Genomic DNA, 23,198 nt, shown 5'->3' on the forward strand with positions numbered 1-23,198 from the left:
AAGAGTTATGGATTTGGCAGGGCTGATCATATGTGTGTGTGTGTGTATGTGTGTGTGTGTGTGTGCTCTGAGATTGTAATGCTGTCTCTGCAGCAATTTGCCTCCAAAGTGGCAAGCTAATTGACCTTCTGCTGGGCATGTGGATGTGCTATGTAAAATAAACCACACTGACTATAATAGAATCCTGTTTTTCCAAAGTATCAGGCTAGACACAGCCCCTCTCTCTTCTGACTGGAGTGCCGGAAATGAATGAGCTCAACATCTGATAGAGTGTAGTAAATTTTAGAAACTCTCGGAAGCTTTAATTTCACTTGAGTAATTTACCATAGCGGCGCAGGGCTTGTATGTCTGCTCATGTGTATGAAAGATGAAACATTTTTATCTACATGAAGCAATGTTTATTTGTCCAACAAATGATTCCATTCTTACAAAAGAATTTAATCTTGTAATTGATACTGATTTATGAAACAGATTGGACATTTTTCCGCAAAGAAATATTATTTCAGTCTTTTATAGCTGTCAAACACAAGTATAAATACATTTTGAAATATTACCACATGCATCAAGTGCATTGCAGCACAAAGAATCGAGTTCATGGATACACTGTATATTTTTGCACCTTGATTTCGACAGTGAGCTGGTGTGCTGCATAGTTAATTTAGCATTCCTTTTACATTAAGCAATGAACTTGCCACTACAGGACCCATCATTAACAATACAATATGTTGACGCAGCTCTAACAGAGTCTTGCTGTACAGTCGGGAGCTGAAGCTGTGCAGGGCTGCAAAAAAACTGAGTTACTGTACCTAGACAATAGTAGCCTGTATGTATGTGGGGGAGGCTCACTTGGACTCACTCTGTGACAGTGACCTGCTGGCAGGAAAGTTAAGGGGGCTGAAGCCAAGCACTGGTTTGAGCTGGAGAGTAACTCACACCCGTAAAGAATGTCAAGAATCTGTGTGTTAAAGTTCACACTGTATCACCATCTGCGGCTGGATCCTGGCAAATAAAAGACAGCTGTGTGTGAGTCAGAGTGTGCGTTTGTGCGCTTGCATGTGAGCATGTGTGCTTTTGAACATGAAAATGAAAGAATATAGATATATAGTATGTATTATCACTGCAGGAAAAGGTTATTGATTTAATTTTGCATGTATGTGTTTCAAGGATTACACACTCACATGTCTGACAAGCAGGTAGCAGGCAGGATGTCAGCCCATAATTATGCTCTTACTTAGTGGTTTATTAAAAAAAGACAGATGAGTGAGACCACCCAGAACTGCAGTACAAGTCACCTGTTTGAACTGAAAGGGAAAGTCCAACACTCTTTGCTGTGTTAGTTCAGCACCATACCCAGCTGTGACTCAGTGTGTTATTTTGCTGATATAATATTGACTCAAGGTTACCGGAGTATGTTTCATGACCCCTTGCTTTCTTTTCTGCAGCCATATGCACTGACTTAGAGATTTTTTAAGTCCACAATTCCACAATCTGTATGAAAAAAGGATTCTGTGTTTCACCACATTAAAAACATATCATCGTGATCTCCTTTGACAGTTTGATCTTTCAACAGACTCATCTGAAAAACTTTGCTCTGAATTCTTTAGCATGTCGGCTCTACTGTAGACCTTACTCTGCACCGTATCTGATTTTGTAATTGAACCCTGTGCTTGTCCACTAAATAGCAAGTGACAGCGAGTGCCACTCAGACTGTGAGAGGAGATGGAGAAACAGATGAAATCAATTTCTGTCTTGTTTGTGTTATTCCTGTTGCTCAGCCCTGTGTGTCTGATGACAGATTGCAAAATGGGTTTCATATGTGCCTTTTCTTTTCTTTTCTTCTCTTTTTTTTTTTTTTTACATAGATTCGCGAGAGGGCAGAGGGCATTCAGAGTTTTACCTGTGAGCCCGTCTGCATGGAAATGTGCTGACATCAGAGCTTTGCATTTTAAACGCAGGGATAGAGGAGGATGAGGAGGATGCCGCAGTGAGGATACAGAAGAAGCTGAGTTTGCATAGATTATATCAGGTGAGTCCGCCCTCAGAATGACATCTCTTATCAATACAACACTAATCCGTTAATTAAAGACTCAGTGACATCCTGGAACAAGCGGGGCAGAATGGAGTACACTGTGTGCCGAATATTAAAAACAGGAACAGGTGGCACCTGTGCTGAGATATTTGTGTTGCATACAGTATTTGTCAGTTGTCTGTAGATAGTTTTTAAGCAATGGGATGTTCAGGTGAGTATTTTCAGCTGCTGTTTTGTGATGCTGAGCTCCCAATGGCATGCTGCTTTGTCTAGAAACAAGCTACACACACACACACATATACACACGCCCATCAACAATACTACATCGCATTGCAATGCCTGTCAGGTTTTGGCATACATTGCAGGATTAGGGAGGTAGCCAAAACAGGTGACAGGTGACAAATTCATGTCAACACTCGGTGAGAAGGACTTTAACGTTGGATTAACTAAATTATACAGCAAACAAAAGGTGAGTCATATTACTGTAGGCTGCATGTCAGTTTGCGCTAGTTGTCAACTCCCCTATTTGCTGTACATGTCTGTCAAATCCCTGGTGGGTAGTTTCAACCTGTGACAGCTGTTGTTCTTTGTTGAAACAGTTTGTGTTTTGGCAAGAGTCGTCATGATTTTCCAGACTTTCCCCAGTGACATACTGAATGATTTTTCTGTTTATTTTTGACCAGTTCTCCTGCAATTTGGGCACAGACAATTTGTCCTCCTTGGAGCTCTGTTAGGTGACTCATGTTACTTTGAAAATATCAACGTACTGATGGTTTAAACTATTTTATAGCTATAAATACTGCTAACTGGCATTCAGCCTAATATGGCCCACCTTGGCTGCAGTGTTTGTAATTGTGACTAAGTTACTTCAGTTATGTGCTTTGTTTGTGGTGCAGAGGCCTGATGACATCACTGAAAGACAAGTTACAGACTTTCTTGATTAGTTAGGTGTATTGGGTTTAGCCTTAATGGACCATGTGGGAAAACATCTTCAGCAGCTTGATTTACTGCTTTTGAAGGGTTAGTCAGAACAGTTGCAGCTTACCTTGGTCCATAATACTCTAACATGGCACCTTAATAAATCAAGAACCATTTTTTCAATGCTTCGAGGATCATTGAGCCACTTCAGGCATATAGTATCAAACTAGCCTAATGACTGACGTGTGCCTGCCCAGTTTTAAGAAGAAAAAAGATATAAGATATGAAAATAATTTAAAATAATTGTTTTGTATCATTGGGATTGTTGCATCCTTGTTTTGTTGGTAGTTGTCTCTTTGTGTTGGATTGCTACCCAGCTATAAATTTGCATGTTCTCACAAACACTGCATGAACATGAAAGACCTCAACAGACACACAAGACATTATTGTGCCAATTTTGACCAGATTTGACAAGCTAAAACACTGTGATAAAACACTTTCTGTGATGTTGGTCATTTAGAGCGCCCTGGCATTTTGTCCACCTTGGCAGCTAGGGCTGGGCAATTAGTCAATATTAGTTTCTTGACAGTTAGTGGAATCATATCATCATCATATGATTATATCGTCTTATCGTTTTACACAATTCTGTTGTTAAATTTTGATTCCACGCAAGGCTTCCATGTTTTCCTCATTAAAAGTTTTTTTTTTTTTTCCGGGGGGTTGGGGGGATTGTAAAACCCCCTGCTGAGGCAACTTTGTGAATTGTGGATTGTGGTATTAGGCTATACAAATAAATTTGACTTGACCAGACGATGTTTGACGATGATGATAAAACTAACAAAATTAGTTTACGCACATGAGTTTTTAGTTCTACTGTTTATTGCACTGATCAATTATGAATGATTGTGTATGCTATTTTTATATATTTATATATATAATGTGATAAAAACTTGCCCAGCTGGCAACACACAAGTAGGTGTGTGACATTACAGTTTAAACTGCAAAGACTTGATGCAGCAGTCAGAGCATTTCTCTGCTTTTCAAATTAACATGGGGGGAAAACAAGTTAGCCACACCAATCATTCACTTGTCCTCATGCCGTCACTTGAAAACCTCATCTTTAGTTACGGCTCTGTCCTGTCTGGAGAAGGCACTGGCCTCTTCAGTGGCTCTGAGAACTTCAAGTAGAAGAGTGACTGGATCAGATTACAATAAAAAGAAAGAGAGAGAGTAGCAGCTATAGCTAACCTGCTACAGCCTGGATTGTTATTGCAGGTGTTCAAGAGCAGACACAGCTGTTAATTACCTCTACGTAGCTACACACGTGGAGCTGTGGTCACACATGAATAGCCGCACACAAGTGCATCTTGACATGCCAGAATACACAGATTAGGATTTAAGGATCAGAAGATAGGTTCAGGGGATGAAATGCTTTCTTGGTTTATAGGAACCACTGGTCCAGTATTTGCTTTGGCGTTTTTGCGACATGTAGGGTTGAGGAAGGCTTAGTTAGTTTCATTCCTGCAGCCAAATCTAGTCAATCACATCTGTCCACAGAGCTCTGACAATGTATAATCTGGAAATTTTTGCTCTTTTTCTGTGCTATTTGAACACCATTCTGTGTGTGTGTGTGTGTTTGTGCATGAGAATGAGTTAAAGTGAGGGAAAAAAATGTGTGAAATTAACACATTGCCTTTAATTGCAAGTGTGTATCATTTGTTGCTGGAGTGGTGGTCAGCTGCGTACATGTGCCCTCAAATCTAGCCAAGAAACTTTAAAGTAGCATAACAAAATAATAGATAGTACATTAGATTGCAGATAGATGGATATGTTGAATTCTGCTTTGTCTATCTATCATTTAATCAGTATCAGATGGGTATCTGACTGAACATAAGAGACAAAGACTGGAACACTCCTTCCTGGTTTATCTCATCTCTGTCTGAGTGGTGCTCCAGCTCCATCCTCTGCTTGTCAGCACACATCAATCACATCATCATCAGAGGGTGGTGAGTATTAACTGTCAGTCATTTCCATTTGAGAAGAAAAGTTAAATATGTAACTGTTTACTTGAGTGACTAGCCAGTACATAATTCTTTTGATAAATTTACGTTCATATTTATTTAACAGTATGTCAACAATATTTGGTCTGAATCTCAAGTCAAGTACAGTAGTTATTTTAAACAGCCCTTTATCACAAGTCTCTGTTTTAGATTCTGTGCTCATTCCATGACATTTTATGAGAGTGTGTGTGTGTGTGTGTGTGTGTTTGCATGATTGTGCTTGCATTTGTGTTAGTGAACAGCTGCTCCTTCATTTCCCCACCTGTCTCATGTGGCTTTGAACAACACAACAGTAGTTTTCTTGTACTTTTCGTGAAGATAAAATTTGAGTAATGATTGCAGAGGCTTTAAGCACAAGTGAAAATGCTTGATTTAAACACACATACACAGAGCTTTTGTACAATTAAGAACTGTTTTCTGCTCCTGGATACAAAGTGGTCAAGATGTTGGGTGTTCCCCATCTTTTAAAATCTGTGTTTATTTTACTTTTTGAAAGTGCTGCAAATTAAGCAGTTAGTAACCTTGGGTGGACTGTTCCATGGGAGCATAAGTGTGAGGGGGAAGGGAAGAAGAGGGGAAGCTGAGAGAAAAACCTCAAATGTGAAAATGACTGGAACTCCCAGGGTTTTCAAAACAGAACTCAAGATTTCATTACACATACCTGGACAACTGAGGACATGGAAAAACCCCTCCCTGTGTGTGCACACGTGCACATACGTGCACTCTACTGTTAGAAACAGCTGGGTTGGTCAGAAAAATAATAAGAATAATGTAAACTAAATACAGCAGAGACGACTTCCAGCCGACAGAGCCAGCAAATGTCAGCTTCAGAAATATGCAGAGCCCAGGGGCCGGTATTTCAAAACTTGTAATCTGGATCAGAATGATTTGGATAATGAAATCTTCCTTTTCTCATTCAAGGATCAAAATGATGTCACTGCCTTTGTCCGAGTATTTCAGAACATTGGCAGGTTGATTCATGATGATCCGGATATGACTACATAGAGATTTCCAAATCTTGAGTTCCAGCCCCTGGATCTGAACAGAAAAAAAACATGGCAGACCATTTCACAAAAGGAGCAAGTGGTAGCATAGTTTTCGTGTCCCAATGTATCCCAATTATTCTTTTATCTAATATATAGCATTTGTAAGACCCTTGCGAATGGCAACCAACATGTCATGCCAGCCAGCTACTTGAATTGTCACCTACTTAGAACAAGGGTGTAATGATCGCTAATTAAGTTTGGGTCATGCTAACAGGAGCTAACTTGGCTCAGTTGACTTCTGTGTTAAGTCTGTGTGTGCTGGCGAGCTAGCTGGCTTTGGTTAGTTTGGGTTTTTAAAACAATACAGCCATAACAATTTATGTAAAATACTTAATAGATGTTGACTTTATCTCAATTACAAACAATATAGACAGCATATATGGTTAATATTTGCCATGTACCTCTGATAGATCACATTTATCAATAAATATTCGTTTGAGATAAAATGTAATTTTTGTAAAAAAAAAAAAAAAAAAAAAAAATCAATTATAATCAAGACATGGGTGGGATAAATCATGTTTATCTTGAACAACTATAAAAGAAACAAGGGTTTTATCATTATCAGTATTTTATAGAAATGATGAATGAGCCCCATTGAACACATATTCATGCTAGTCTATACAACACATGAGGGACAGAGTTTTACTGTGAGTGTGCTGCAAATGTATTTCTTGCACTTGATGCATGTATACTTTGGCTTCCTGTCCGTCTTGGGTCCACACACATCGCAGCGCTTCCCTTTATTGCTACCGGCTGCAACCTAGAATGATGAAAACACTTAGTTCAGGAATTTTACCAACACAACCCACAACCCCCCCCCCCCCCCTCTCTCTCTCTATCTCTCGCTCAATCACTCACACACACACACACACACACACACCCCGGAGAGTCAGACACATACATACTGTATGCAACATCACTCACACCTATTTCAGGTACTGCAGTTGGTGGTTCTGTGGGTTGGGTGGATGGGGCACCAGCATCCTCCTCCTGAATCCTCCTCACAATGTCTGCAGAGGCTGGGGTTCTTGGGATATGTTGTCTCCTCTGGAGCTTCCTTTACGGGTTCAATGCCATCCAGATGACAAAAACATTTTACTCCAACATGTCCAAGATGTTGAAAAATATCACAAGTTGCCAGCGTAGGGTTTTTCTTTTGCAGCTGTAGCCAGTCACCAGCTTGTCCAAACTGTCCACCCCTCCTTTTGTGGCATTTTAATCCATCATGATCATCCATCATCATCCATCCTGGCCACAGATTCTCCCATCCCTAGGCAGCATACTCATGAGTACCTCTTTTTTGCCTTTCTTTGACACAACTTAGATGAATAGACGGGCTGTTCTGTGTAGTCAACAGCTGGCAGTGGGAGCTCTGGCTTGTTTTTTCTTACTGCTCCTACTATCGTCAGCTTCCTCCACTTTAGGAGTTCCTGTCCCAGCCTGTGCGAAGTAAAAAAGTTATTGCATGTGATGTTGTGGCCAGAGTCCCTGTGTCATGTCCAGGGCAATTTGCATCCTTTGGCTTCCTCTCAGGGGATCCTCGCTTCCTTGTATACACTTGCAAGTTCCATGCATATAAGGAAGCTGCATCACAGGCAGCTTTTCTGGATGGTTTCTGGGATGAAAAGTTCAAAAGAAGACTTTATGCAAAAGAGTAACCGCCATCTGCGTCTGCTCTGGTTGCATCCTTATCACATTGGCAGCCATGTGGGATGGATAATTCCTTGGGCAAGAAGACCATTCAGTTTCACCATTGTCATTTTTTGACAAACTAATTTCTCCTCCTGCAGGCTGCTGACAGGCTGGCAGCGGATGGGGTGGTCCTGGGGCTGGCTGAGAGTCAATCGCATCTTCTTCTTTAAACTCTCTGTCAGACTCTGAATTGACAGAAACATGATATTCTGAAAACTCTTCATCTTCCAAAGCTTCTTTCTCTTCTAAAATCATTTCTAAGGCCCTCTTAGCAGAGAATCCTTTTGACATATTGACTGATTGTGATAAGGAGCCACACACCCAAAGATATTTATTTGTTGTGTCCTGCCCCCACTTTGCAGCTGGGATAGAGTGTGAGAAAATATAGAATGTTTAGAATGTTTTGAAGTAACATTGTGCAGGTTCCCGCAAGACATTTTGTAGTTTCACACACTACAGAGAGTAAAATGTGCAGGAATATGTGGGAGCAGACAGGTTCTCAGTGCTTGAAATGTAACAATGCTGCAACCTTGACTGTGTGTGTATATAATTTCACACACTACAGAGTGTAAAGAGTGAGGGAATAGTGGGAGCAGAAATGTTCTCGGTGCTATATTGAAACCTTGTGTGTGTGTGTGTGTGAGTGCACATGTTGTCCACAGAGAAGCTGGGAGGTGATTTCTGATTTTGAAAAGAAAAGAATCTATGAAACATGCTGCAAATCTAAAGGAACACACACACACATGCACATGCACACGCACACACACACACACACACACACACACATACACACACACTAACAGCAGGCACAGCAAACCTTTTGCTTTTATTTTTACAGTTTTTACTTATTTTCATCTACAATTCCCACATTTTTATTACCCTTGGGTCCAGTGGACCACTTATATTATATAAATGTGTAGTGGGCTCATTGAAAATATGTTCTTTTACATGTTCTTCACAGAAAATGAGCCAAGGGCAATGTGTTTCAGGTTGAAAAAATAATTCATTGCATCATTTTTCTTTTAGTAAACATTGAAAACAGGTCCCACAGACCCGAACACCACACAAGGGTTAAAAACTTGTTTGTACCCCACATTCCTGATGTCTCTGCTAGCCTACTGTGTGAACACTAACAAAAACATATGTTGGATGTTTTGATACAAACAAGTTACAATGTTTAAGTGAAACAAAACTTTTAGAAATGCGTTGTCTGTATTTGTTACACTTGTATTTGCAACAGTTTGTCCAGGTGTTTTCAGGAATAAGTGTACCCTAACCATATTTTGCAATGCTTTACATGTCTTCAATTACTTGGTTCTGTTAGAACTAAAACACTTTCACATTTGAAGGACACATTCAATTTAAGAGTTTAAATGTAATGAGCATCTTGGGTAACAATATCTGGGAGAAGTGAAGCCTAGGCTATTTGGCAATCTACGTCAAACCCACCTCTGAGATGGGATCCAAATGATCCTGAATTTTGGCATCAAATTGATCCAGATCTCTGCCTTGAATTTTGAAATACCCAAATGCAGCATAACATCTGGTTTAAAGGTATGATTGTATTACGAAATCTGCATCCAAATCTTCAGGATCAGAAATCTGCTTTGAAATACCCAATTTTCAGAACAGATCAGATTTTAACACAACCCAACCAATATAATCCTGTGAAATCATTTTGAAATACCGGCCCCTGGTCATCAGTCACAGCAGGCCCTCAGTCACGCTGACAGGCTCGGACACAGAGGAGGTGGACTTATTTTGGCCGCAGTATGTGTGTGGACGGGCCGGTGGCAGCTGTGTTCCCAAACCTGGCTACAGTGTCTTGGGTTAGGTTTGGTTGGGGATCCATCCAAGGCGTCCACGACTGACTGATGAGGCATCACATCACACCAACATCAACAACAGAGTAAAGCTAATAGTTTTCACTTGTCAATAAGGCCTGTTGGCACTTCATATAGATCTTCCTAAGTGTTGTTTTATTAGGTTTCAGTGTCGGTGTTGAATACCATCTATGTGAGTGTGTTGTGGGAATATTCTCATGGTGGCTTGACAGTCTACTGGTAACAGTATAACTGCAGGCAGTAAATTGACCTAAACCAAGCAAAACAGAGCAAAGGGAGACAGACAGTCCTGAGGGGCCAAGCAGGAGTTTAGTCCCTAAAATTGAATCTTCACCAGAGTTCAGAAGGACAAGGGGGAATAGAGCAACGGAGGGATATAAGGAGGAGGTTGGGGGATCCTCTGGCAAAGACAAAGCCCTCAGAGTTTTTGAGATCTAACTTCATCTGTGTAAACATGTCTGGAATGACACACTCAGTATGTGTGTGTGTGTGTGTGTGTGTGTGTGTGTGTGTGTGTGTGTCAAGTGCACTACATGTGAAGCCCACTGAGGGTGAGTGTCTGAGAAAAGGGAGGAGGAAGGAACAGTTGAGATACAAGAATGTTGTTCATTTTCTTTAGGCCAGTGGTTCTCAGCCTGTTAGTCAGGACCTCGCAGGGGGTTAATAGGTTTTGAAGTTTACTTTAATGTGTTTTTTTCTTTTCCTTTTTGCTTCTCTCTTGTGAAATATGGAATCATTTTAGTCTTATTTGAAAATTGATCAATGGAAATAACTTTTTTTTTGTTTGTTTTTTTTACATGGGGTGCATTAATAATTCTGCATTCATGCTACAAGTAACTCCACACTTTGGTATATAACCCAGTCTTTCTGTCATGATCTTACTGTGGTATACCCTAACAGCTATGGTCATACCAACACTGTAATTAGACTGCAATTTGAGCCATCTTCGAAAATTAAAAATTATTTTAATGGTTTAATATGTTTGAGCCAAGCCACTCACTCCACTAAACAGTTTGTGTGCAGCTTAGAGAGGTTTCATAAATGATGAAACATCTGAAAACACAGTGTGAAGAACATCTTTCACATGCTGTGGGTGCTGCAAAATGTGATGATATGCCTGAACAAACCCCAAATCATAAGAACGCTCCACACATTTTACTTGAAATATGTTAACTCTGAGCATAATGTTGGTGTTGTTGAGTATGGTGCTCAGTCTTATGTAAAAGCAGTTCCTTAATCATCATTTTACAATTTATTTTTTTGGTGGGCATGAAAAGGCTACCACTGTCTCTCTTTGAAATCATAAATTAGACTTACTATATGGGAAGACTTTGAAGATACAGTTCTTAAATTGCTCTGGATCTATTATTTCACTTGATATGTTACTGCAGAAACCCTAGCAGGCTGCATTTCTTTTAGTCCTCAGACATACCTTTATACTGTAGAGTGACTGTAGACCAAGTACAAACGAAGTTCATCATCATCTTCATGCCCCCCCCACCCCGCCATGAGTTGAATAGATGTCTCACTGCATCCAATCCTTTCTTCACCCACTGTCTATCTATATTAGACACAGGGTGACAGGACAGCTGTCTCTGGGCCTCGTCTTGGTCAATGCGGGCATGCACAAGGATTCATGTGTGCCTTTGCAATAGATCTGGCATGGCAAATTAATGTTATGTGGCTTGTTTGTCTCCCAGCTCCAGCCCTCTGATCCTGACATTGGACCCAAAAAGGGAATCATCACCAAGGCATTTGGCGGGCTTTGATCACAGGGCTGTCCAGTGAGGGTGCAGGGTTAATGCACTGTGTGGGGAGGAAAGCATGACACACTCATCTTATACTGAAGAATGGGCTGTGTGTGCATGAAACATATCATCTAAACAGTGGACTGCGCATGTGCTTTGTCAGTAAAGCAACTGTAATTGTCTCTGGTGGTCAATTGTCAATCAAATGCACAATTGCATTTTCCTCCCATGAAACACAAAAAACAAATTAGCAGTTACGACTTCATCTTGAAGGCCAAGAACCACAGAAGACCGTCATAAACAAACAGAAACCATAATGAGACCATAATTACTTTCTTTGGCAGTTTACATTCCTTCACAGAGAACCTTCAGATAGACGGTCTGCAGATCATAAGAAAGTCAAAACTGCTGATTAGCATCCACTAAAAGATGATAAACATACTGTAGAAAATCATCCTGACATTTTATTGACACTTAGTTCCCACCAGTTCCCAGCCAGCCTAAAACATTTTAGGAAGTAGTCAGTATCCAAAACATTGCATGAATACAGTGTCTACATACAGTAATGTTGCATCCTCACATTAATGATGAACATATATATATATATATAGAGAGAGAGAATGCAGGATGACATGATTAGATTTCAAGATTATTTTCTACCAGCTTTCTTTTGTAGAAGCACTTATTTTATTCATTATTGATTTTGTCCACATTTTTCAGTCAATCTGATTAATCCACTCCTCCGTAGGCTAGAAAGAAACCATCAGTGTGAAAAGAGGATTTACCTAATGCAATCACTACATTATCACAGGCAACATACCAGATATGGATACAGTAGACATTACGAATAACAACTGTTTCAGGGATAGGCCGCAGAAGGCCAATGTGCAGGTGTTCATTCCAACAAAACAAAACAGTATTGTGATCTCACTGATCAGTTCCTCCTCTGTGGCTAAGGGTGTGTTTATCAGTGAAAATATGAGCCGAGTCTTACTGTAGATTATTGAATTAAAACCTGCAATTAAAACCTCAGCCCTACATGGCACATTGATCCTTGTTCTACTTTAGGTTTTAAACAAAAATCATAAAAGGGCCAGTGTAGAATTTTTAAATGGATGCGGAATCTTCCAGGGCAAATTTCCTCTCTCACAAACCTCCCTAGTGAGACTCTTTTCCTTTCCTCAACACATGTACCGTACTTTATCGGCGGACCCCTTAATCCACCACAGCTGTTCAACTGTAAATACAATTAACCTCAGTAATTGTGTGATGTTGACTTTGGGTTTGGTACACTTTCTCACTGACTGCCGGTAGCCCGTACTCTCTGAGGATGACATCATGGGTGTCAGGTTGCCCGCTGTGGCTTCGGTTCCCAGGGGGTCGGGGAGCCTCAGCGTAGACCTGGAGAGCAGATCCATGCTTCGAATAGACATTCTCTTCTCTCTTCCCTCCTTCTGCTCAGATACACACACACGCACACACACACACACACAGCCAACTGACCTTTCTACCACCGCACTCTGAGTTCAGAGTTGGTTATTGTCTCAGTTATGATGTGCTGACAGATGAGGCAGATGTGTGTTCCTCTCCTGTAGATAATTTGTCAGCTTTGTTTTCGAATGGTAGAAAGCTCTGGAATTAGCTGAGTAAAGAAAATATTTGGCTTCATTTAAGTCTGGTTAGATGACATCTGTGTTGTTCATACTATTTTGTCTATGATTTGTCTAAATTGTGTGGGTGTTTTATTTGGGTATATAGTATGCAGTGTGTCTGGATCTGCTCACATTTGTATTTCCCCTGGTTTTCATAAAAGGGGCCCAGCAATTCCCTCTGGGGGACAGAAGACATGTTATATGTGTTACTGCGCGTAAGGTTTGCATATTCTTTGTGATTTTGCAAAGAAAATGCAGTGAGTAGAGACACATTAAAAGCTCTATGGCCAATATGTTTTAAAAGTTACTTTATCTTTTAAGAACAGAGTGATTCAGAGCAAAAGTCAAAGGCCAAAAGCAATGCCTATATTTGATTTGTGACCATTTAAAAACCACCAGGGCAGTGAGTTCGGAATTATTTGCCTAGGAACAGTTTGTGTAAAATATTAAGACTATGTAACTTATCCCGGGTTGTTCTTATGGATTTTTTTCCCTGGCAGCGCTGAGCATGCTCTTCTAGTTCACCTCTGTAAGTGTCAGTCATTCTGTCGATCATCCGTTTTAGTTATTTTGAGTCACTGGAGCCTGCAAAGTCAACCTCTTCCACTGTGATGTCAAATAAGAAACATGGGCCAGCTTTCCCTCTGTTCCTCAGTTTTAATTTTCCATTCCCTGCATGGACACACCTGGTTATGGCAGCCGCTAGATTGGCTCAAAACGCATACACATATCCACCCGAAACTAAGACATCTTCAAGGAAGCACTGACATTCAAAGCTTAATTCAGTTTTCTTGTTTCTAACTTTGTTTTTTGTGAGGGATAGAGGCAGATGGTTTATGTATTTGATTGTCTGACTGCCAATCTGGAAAGCTCTGGTATCACCTGGCTTTGTTAGGGAAAACTTTTAACAATTGAGGATCGTACACACTTATAAACAAGGTCTGAAGGGAGGGATTTGTCCGTAATCCTGTATTGATCCTTCCTAGACAGGCTGTCTGGTGGCCTGACACTCTGCCATACCTACAGGCATACAGCCACACTGGCTGCATGCCTCACCACATCTAACTATAGAAGCAAATACAAGTCAAAGCCAATTTGCGGTAGATTTAATGGCTCATAGCGGAGTCGTTATGTTGGGTCGAGAAAGGCAGAATTGTCCATTTTGTTTTCCAGTTTAAATGTCAGTCCCAGACGTCTATGCATTATTAGCATGTTGTATGTAAAGCCTGTGTGCTGTGGACGTTTTACTGTTGCAGAGTAACGCTCTGTACTCATCTATCCTGATCAAACTTAACTGCACCAGAGGGAGAAGTCAGTTACATTAGAAAAAGTAGCCAGCCAAGGTTCCGAGTTTGAGAGTCTCTATAAATAAGCACAAATTTAAAGCCCCTGTATGTTGGTGAATTATTAACACACCACTGATTGTTTTGTCTTGCTGTTTGTCTCGTTAAACAGGAATAACTGGGAGTACCAGAACTCTGTAAATCAGTCAGCATCAGTAGACTGTAAAAATCTCCATCTTGGTGAATCAAAGTAAATAGTAATTGTTATGTAAGTTTTTTTATTATTCTTTTGTGAGTGGTTCAGTATCTTAAAACACAACTATGATACTACATTTACCTCATGGAACCACACAAATATGGCTGAGTTCTTCACAGTTTCGATTTGAATAGCTAAAATTCATATAAATCAGAGATTTGATTTGAGAGTATGCAGTAAACATAAAACACAATCACAAATCCTCTTGTTAGAAAATAAAGTTAGAAGCTGAATATGTTTTTCTTTTACTCTATATTCTGCCGTGATGAGCATGGAACGCTCTCTCACACATGCACTGACTGTTTTGCTAGTGGGCGTTGAAGACGTGTTACTTCTTTTTATGAGATACAAATAAGTACTGCAATTCTGACGTGTGCCAGAGTGATGAATGGTTTCCAAAATACCTTTCACTGTCCTTTGGAATAAGGAGATGCAGCCATGGAGGGAGACGTGTTCAGGTGTGCTGTCAAAAGCAGCTGTCAACGCCTTATTGAGAAAGTGTCAAAGAGCATTGAAGGATCTGTGATTGAGAATTAGTGAGAAAGTGAGTCAGTTTGAGGTAGAAATCTTTGGTTGTAATTTCCCAGAGACCCCTGAGTAGGAATGAAAGGAAATGAGCTGCATTTGGCAGTGGAACAATTAAAGACATAGAAATGCTGGTTATGATCAGTATATGGCTATAAATGTAGTCCCTTTACTGCATGCTTTCAGAACAAATGGACTCAGTCTGTCCAAGAAGAATTGATTTCAGCCATTGGACATTAAAAGAAAAATACTGGTAATGAATTGGCTGAAAGTTTTATGTCATAATTTTCTATATTGTGGCCAAACACTGGTTTAGTGCTACCACAATCTTTTAGATATTTCCTGTACATAAAAATAGTGGTTCTCTTGAAAAAAGTATTAAAAAACCCCCACCATATTTACTTATTACAACCTTACGGTTCAAAAAATTAGTCACAACACTGTTCATTACAATGTATCTGCATTGTCACACACTATATAGCAACTACTTGTTAGGGAGGATTTTTGTTTCATCTCCTTCAAGGACAAGTATGCTGCCGTTAAATCACCGAACCCAGTTTCTGTCTAAGAGATAAAAAATTGCAACAACACTTCAACACCAGTCTTGAGGTAAAGAAAAACGTAAGTCTCGAAAATTAGCCAGAAATGTACTCACTGGGAGCACTACACCGCCTGTGAAAACAGTTGCATAATGTCTTCTGTGGCTCTGGAGGAGCTTTGTCAAGTCTGAGAAAGATCAAGTGACATCACTTGAGTAATCTCAGGTTGGGTTGGGAGGCTACAAATCTTTAACATACAAACTGTGGGTGTTTAGTTTCAAAGATGTGGGTGTAAACCAGTCATTGTTTACCAGTCAACTCAATACATTCTTTCGTAGCATTATAGGAAGTGTAGGATCCAGCATTTTTTTTAAACCCACATCATTGACCATTCTTTTTTATGCGTTTTGCAAGTCCTGCTGTTTTACAAAAGTCACTGGAATACCCCTGTAGAAAGAGTGGTAAAAGTAAAGGTATGGTTGATATTATGGTTGATATTTGTAGGCGGTCATGTTTAAATGGTAGATCGGTCTGTTTGTCCTTAACACCTGTCTGTGGGACGGCATTTACCCCAAAATTACCATCAGTCAGTTGGTGGAACTCCAGCCAATGACCTTGGTGACCAACTGGGGTGCACCACTGCTTTACAAGATAAATGTCTGAAGGGGGGTGTGAGGGATTCAACTTCTCACAATGCTGCAAAGTTAAATATATAAAAACAAAATGCAGTATGGTAAAAGATAAAAAAAACTGTGCAATGATTGATGATGCATCTTGGTGTGCACCAGTATGACAGAGTGACAGAAGAAGAAAAGTTAGAGAGAGAGAGAGAGAGAGAGAGGGAGAGGACAATGGCTGGAGTGTGACTGAACAACCAGTCAAAACGTGTGGTTGCATTCTCGCTTTGTTCCATGAGATCACAGTTGTGGCAGATGCAGGATAGACTGGGAGCAGCTGTTTTGCTCTCTGTTCTCCAGTTACAGACGCTGACAGTGCATGCACTCTGGGGATGGGCAGAGGGGCACGTTGTCGAGTCTTAATGGTGTTTGTTCTCTGAGGGTGGGCACAAAGAGTCCTTAGACCCAGCACTGCTCCACCAGTATTCTTGGCATTGGAAGAGAGGGACGCGGCCGAAGGTGTCAAACCAGAGCAGGACTGGTGACAAGACATAACACGCAGCTGGTCCCACTCTCACAGGACAAATGGCGCCATTAATTACACTGACTATGGGGGCTATAGTGAACTCAAAGTATTATTGGAAAATGCACTAAATTATTGTGTTTGTCAGTGGAATTCAGCACAGATAAGAGTCAGGTAGAAATTCTTTTAAACTGACAAATATACTGTAGGGAATTTATAGAAATCTGTAAGAAGACGCACTGTGAAGTTGCACTTTGTTCCAGTGCGAACTGGCACACATGCCAGAACAAGAATTTGTTTTATTGCAAAGGAAAGGAAAATCTGAAAGCTCTAATGAGAATTTAAACATGGTGCACCCAGTTGCTTGACTACATGCCATGAAGTTCTAAGTTGTGCAAAAGAAACAGTTTTGATAGATACAATAGCATTTTCAGCAGTTGCATTTTAAGCAGATACCACTGCGCAATATTTATTTGTTTGTGTGTGGCCAATGTACAGCATGCTGTGATCTTTACAATATTTTACAGCAGAAAGCGTAATTAACAATGGCTTGTATGTCATCTTCTCCATATATCTCTAGATTTAAATGGGCTAAAGTTCAGTCTGGAATCCACAGTTTAGATATGAATCTGTTGAAGGTATGATTAACAAAATACAACTTAATTCCTACATTGGGTGTAGTTTTATTATTTTTGCTCTAAACCAAACAGAGCACTATATACTGAACGACCTATAACAATAACAACACCTTCTCTGTGCACCTCCAATATACAGCAGTTGACTTATACATTTTCTCTTCATGTCTTTATTCTGTCCCATTGATGTTACATATACAGTATCCTGGTCTATTTAACAGCTTCCTACACTACAGCTCAAATCCTACTTAAATCATACAACCAAGACTTGTAATTGATGTTGAATCTTCCAGAAGTGTATGGATGTCTCACTACCTTTAAAAAAAAAAGCCTGGAGAGAGCAGACGGTTTGAAGAACAGTCTAATGAGACGCATCTGCCAACAAGTTTCCAGCCTTCTCAGCCAAAACCCCCAGTGAAAAGAGCAAAAAAAAACCCTGAATACAATTATTTACAGAAAATCAACACTTCCATGGACTCAGATTGGGTTTTACTAGTGTGTGCTGACTGCAGGCAGTTTCTTGTTCTGAGGAAAGTGTTTCTTGGCTCACAGTGTAGGTCACAGATTAAAGGAATAAAATGTCTGATGGAGAGTTTTACGGATTAGATGAGATAACGCTAGTAAATTCTTTTGTAAGTCAGATACAAAATTGACATTTCGTTAAGGATTTTCCATTAAGCTACTAAATTGGTGAATCATGATGTCTGGTAAGCTTTTAAGAATGAATTAAGTGATCACAAGCTGAGCCATATTATGAGTCATGCAAGTGTCTTTCTCGTAAGAAATGTTTTTCAAGTCTATCAAGGTAAAATAGATAAATTATTCAGTCTCTCATAGATAATAAGTAACTGGAAAACACTTTGCACTGTGTAACTAAGACTCTGACAGTTGGGGAAATCAATATATTATAATATAATGTAACATATCAAAGAGATGCCTAAGAGCTCAAAGAGTTACAGTCACTACACACAACACACCAAAGTAGTTAAATACATTGTTAAAATACAATTTTAATACATTTGGAAGTGTTGCTCTTGACATCATGCGTGATTCAAATTCTCCTTCAGTTGGTGCTTATCCACATACTCCACGAGGCCTCATTTAGATTTGGAAGACTAAAATTTGGATAGCTCTGATGGATTAGTGAGTTGCTCAGGAGTAATGAATACCAACATTAAGGCCAAGAGAAACGGCATATTATCATACTCCATCCGAAGGAAGTGCTTTTTCTAGGTTATTCCTTACTCCTGGAATGATGTGAAACACCGGCTCATATTTTACAAACATGAGCCCAATTCAGACACACAGTCTGTTCTCTGCAATTTTAGTAGTGAAAACTGTGTCTGTGGTCGCGTCTGATGATGCGCGGTCATAGCTGGGGCCGCCTGGTGTTGTCTTCCTCCCTGTCAGCAGTGTGGGGTTGGTGCCCACAGTGATGCGCACTTACAGTAAGTGAAGGAGTGATGTTTCAGAGATGGATAGCATTTCCAGTATTTATCGACTGCTGCGAAGCGGCCCAGGATGACACTGCATTCAGATACATTAGTGGGAGAAGGAGACTTGACGCCCTGTCGGAGGGAAAGAGGGGGCTGAGAAGAGAGGAGGGCAGATGTTAAAACATCACCTACAGTCGGACACAGAGGCATCGATCCCAGCCTCATTGCTCTCTGAGCTGCTTCCTGTGTTTACATTGCGCTATCATTGGAAGAGAGCAAACAACAACGTCAGGGGGAAAGGCTACTGATAGCTATGTATCTAATGTGCTCAGATCTCCAGGGAGAGAGATTTACATGCACTAGAATGTCGAATAATGTATGTCTGGATACCACTGAATAAGCTATTACTGGTGTAATGAAAGCACTATAATTTACAATAAACTTTCTCACAACACAGTTATATTTTATAGCTCTGCATTCTGCATTACCTCAGAAAGAAATATGGCGCCTAAATAAGTATCCTGCTATAGAAAAATTGATTTTCATATGTGGAACAAGTATTATGAAGTCTTTTTATGAAGTTTCAAAGTGAATATGCAATACAACATCAAAAGGTTCAGTATCATTTCTGTCAAATATTGCCAGAAAACAGGTGTCTATTTTTCCAGTATGTGTACTATGTGGGGCTAGATAAGTGAGAGAGGATACAGACACAGACAGACTGAGAGGCAGAGAAATGTAAACCAACTTGCTTTTCCCACTGAATTACATGTTTCTGGCGAGGCTCAAGCTGGGCTGTTGGACTGTTTCTCCTAATTAAGGGAAAAGACGCCTGATTGACAAATGAGCTCTGGGTCAGCCAGCCAACCAGAGACAGGGTTTCCCTGCCAAGACTGCAAGGCCCCTGGGTTTCCCATCAGCCACGGGAGCAGATGGTTTAACACTCACTCAGACCTTCGTGGGGGAAAACAGAGAAGTCTCATCTGCTTTTGTAAGAACTGAGGGATTAACATGGGCAACCCCTCAAGTAAAAGGAAATTAAGCAACAAGTTGGATTACTGTACAAAAGAAAACAATGGAAATTGTTGTTATTGATTGATGTCCTCATGTAGTCATTCCATAATTTCCCAGCTTGTGGACTAGAAGTGCGGGGGATGGGGTTTTGATTTTGCACTCGAATTACACCACAAACTGACTTCAGACTTGACCTTCACTTGACCTTAAAATACTTCAGACTTGACTCCTGATTACTGACCTGTAAACAATGAGTGTATGTGTATAAGTTAATGTCCATGACACATCTAAATATAATTTTTTTGCTTCAAAAACACAGCAGCTGCAATCAGCTGCAGTGTCTTTTGCAATACAATCTATTCAAGACGATAAGAACTTTTGTTTGAACAAGTAATTGAGGCATCAAGAATAAGATCTTTTGGATCTAGACTTGGAGTTATGATGTATGTATAGTAACAGCATCCTGGGTTCATTTGATTCCCTCATTTATATCCGTTGCAGTGCAGAGCATCCAAACATCTATATCTGCTCTTACCAATCTGAGCGTGTTGACTGCAGGATGGAGACAAATAGAAATACCTTAGTCTGTGTTTATAGTGATTATCATCAACAGTGTTTCTCTCTATGATGAGCGGAGTAACAGCTGAATGTGGGATGTTAAGTACCGTACATATCTTTGTTGGCTGCAACTGCAAACCCTGTCTCTCCTGGACAAGATTCAGTCTGAGTTGGGAGAAATCCTGTAAAAGTAGAGGCTTAGTTATAGTGTTGTGATGGATGTGTGTGTGAGAGGCTTTGTGTGTGTATTTTCCGATGACAGGAACAAGAGAACATCAGTTAAGATTTAAGCCATCTGTATTTAATGTTGGATGAATGTAGCAATAATGGATATACAGTAAGGTCATGAAGAAGAGGAAAATGTGGATGGAGTAAATGGAAAGAGTGATAGTGTAGATAAGTTTGAGAGGTTTGTTGAGTGTCTCAGTAATGATTTTGGCACATTTCACCATGTACTGTATATCGGTAACTATATTTAAATTCTGTGCAGTTTCTGTCATTCCCTTTGGAGGAGCGATTCAGTTCAGTTCCCATCAGTTCGCTAGCTGTTCTTGTATCGGTCCTTCTTTTGCTCGCTACATTTTTATGCAGTGGTTGTGCAAGATTTGACCAAAGAATTTACGTTGGAAGGGGTCATTTTGCAATTTTGACAATGTGCAGCACATCTTTCAGAGACTGTAGATGAAATGTGCATATTGCTGCTGTGGGGATTTAATCAACTGAAAGGGAAACATTTCATAAATCTTACAAACTGTTTTGGCTGACAGGTAGGTATTTTCTTACATTTTACTTCTGCCTTACAGAAAAAAAAACAAAACAAAAAAAAAAAAACGGTATTTGGATGTGTGTATGGCCAGTAGGAAACAAAACCACAGCTATGAAAATAGCAGTAATGGCACTATGTTCTTGTATGAGTAAGCATACTGTAGGTACTAGCGTATTTCAGGATGCTAGAATTGCAGTGTGACACCCAATTTGTACCTCCAGTGTGTTTCCAGCTCAATATGGCATTAGCAGTCACAGATGGGGTGGGGAAAAATCCACTTCAGCAAAAGGTCAATGTGCTTGATTTGCTCCAGCATGGAAATAAGACCTTAAGCATCAACAGCTGTGAGATTCACATATTACAACTACTGTGTTTCCTTGTCTACCCGACAGAAAACCAACACCTCATTGAATTTACTCATTTAGGCATTGACTTAATTTAATAATAGTAATAATAGTAATAGTAATAGTAATAATAATTTAATAAGTGGTAGTCATGTGCTAATATGCAATTATGACAATTGTATCTTTTGATCTATCTCTCTGTTCCATTGTCTTCGATTGCTGCCTGAGTGAGTGCTTTGCCTCTTAGTGCATCTTGACTCATTGAGGTTGACATTTATCATGAAAGATTTGGATGGTCAGTTACACACCTTGATATTTCCAAGCTGCCATCTTCAAAAAGCGAAGGACTTAGTAGATCTAAGCAAGACATCAGTAAAAGAGCTAAAGGTGAAAACTAATGAAATGACAAAGAATTTCAATCTCCTCATTCTGAAATCCTCCTTCAGATGGACAAAGCAGCAACCAAATGAGGTGAATGCTGTATGCTGTATCACTATAGCCTTCACACCACTCACAAACACACAAAAGAGCTTTCAGCACTACAGCCTGGGGAGGGGTGTGGGTGCACATGGAAAATATGCACAGAAGACTCCCTCCTCCTGCTCTCTCGCCCTGCACTCCCTCTCAATCACACTCCAGTAACACAGAGCAGGTAGTTTGACCAGAGGCAATGGACTGCCCCCCCCCTTCTATTAATTCCCTCTGAATTATAAAGCAGTAAAACTAAATTTACCCAAACACCATTAATCACAATGGCTAGGAACGTCTATTTTAATGAACAGATTCTTTCTGGGGGCATCTATGGGCAGTTAATTTGCCGTTTTAAACCCCACCTGTCTGTGTCAACTAGTCCGTAGAGAGGTGCATTAATGTAGCCCAATAGCTGTTCCAAGGGTTGGGCTGTATCCATTCCTTCATGCGTTACTACAACCAGGGACAGGGAGCATATTAAAAAGGATCCAGTGTGCAGAAGGCTGTAATGAATAAGGCAGTAAGGTAGATTACGTTGAGCCAATTTCCCTGATGGTTTCTTGTGTAATTTGTCTTATCTGTGGATTTGAATCAAATTATATAAAATAATTATTTTATGTAGCCTTATGTAGGTCAAGTATGATGGCATGATTTAAAGAGTTATTTATTTTTTAATAATTTTGTGGTATAAGGAAGGTAAAACAACAGTTGAAACCGCATTGATGACATGTTTTTTTCCCAAAATAATATGACCTTGGGGCATGAAGTTTTGTGTTGTGTTATTGTTAACCAATTTTAATTTCATCCGAAGAATGTTGTGATTGGTTAAGTGGACTGATGGATGTGTTCCCACCTGTGTAGGAATTACTGAGTCTTTATATTTTATTATGTATATATGAGGAATCTTGTATTTTTGATTAATAAAAACTTCTGAAGTTCAGATGGAAAGGATCAGAAATGCAAACATTTGTTTTTTCCTCATTTTCTCTTATTTTTATTTTATCAGAAGCATTGTGTACTGTTCTTACCACAAGACAACCTTTAAAAAAATGGCACAACTTTTTGATACATAAAAACATAAAATTTGAGTGAAAACCAGTCTACTACTTACAAAACAATCTATATTTCACATTTAAAACATTTCAACTAAGCTTTTGACACTAAGACAGAAGATTAAATGTTGACTTTTTACTGACCAGCCTGTTATGTTATGTTGCAGCACCCCCATTAATCCCTCAGTGT

At 39.8% G+C, this 23,198-nt stretch overlaps 1 protein-coding gene across 4 annotated transcripts in view; it reads left to right on the plus strand.

Annotated features, from left to right (window-relative positions):
* Window positions 1-23,198, plus strand: part of bmpr1bb (bone morphogenetic protein receptor, type IBb) — a 57,671-nt gene that overhangs the window by 4,982 nt on the left and 29,491 nt on the right. For 3 of the 4 annotated variants that reach the window (XM_042395908.1, XM_042395906.1, XM_042395909.1), the window contains exons 3-4: window positions 1,863-2,026; window positions 4,814-4,953. The gene's annotated coding sequence lies outside the window, so the exon portion shown is untranslated. The remainder of the gene's footprint in view (window positions 1-1,862; window positions 2,027-4,813; window positions 4,954-23,198) is intronic. The other variant, XM_042395907.1, reaches the window with a different exon arrangement.

The sequence above is a fragment of the Thunnus maccoyii genome, chromosome 19 (genome assembly GCF_910596095.1).
Source record: "Thunnus maccoyii chromosome 19, fThuMac1.1, whole genome shotgun sequence".
Classification (NCBI taxonomy): Eukaryota; Metazoa; Chordata; class Actinopteri; order Scombriformes; family Scombridae; genus Thunnus; species Thunnus maccoyii.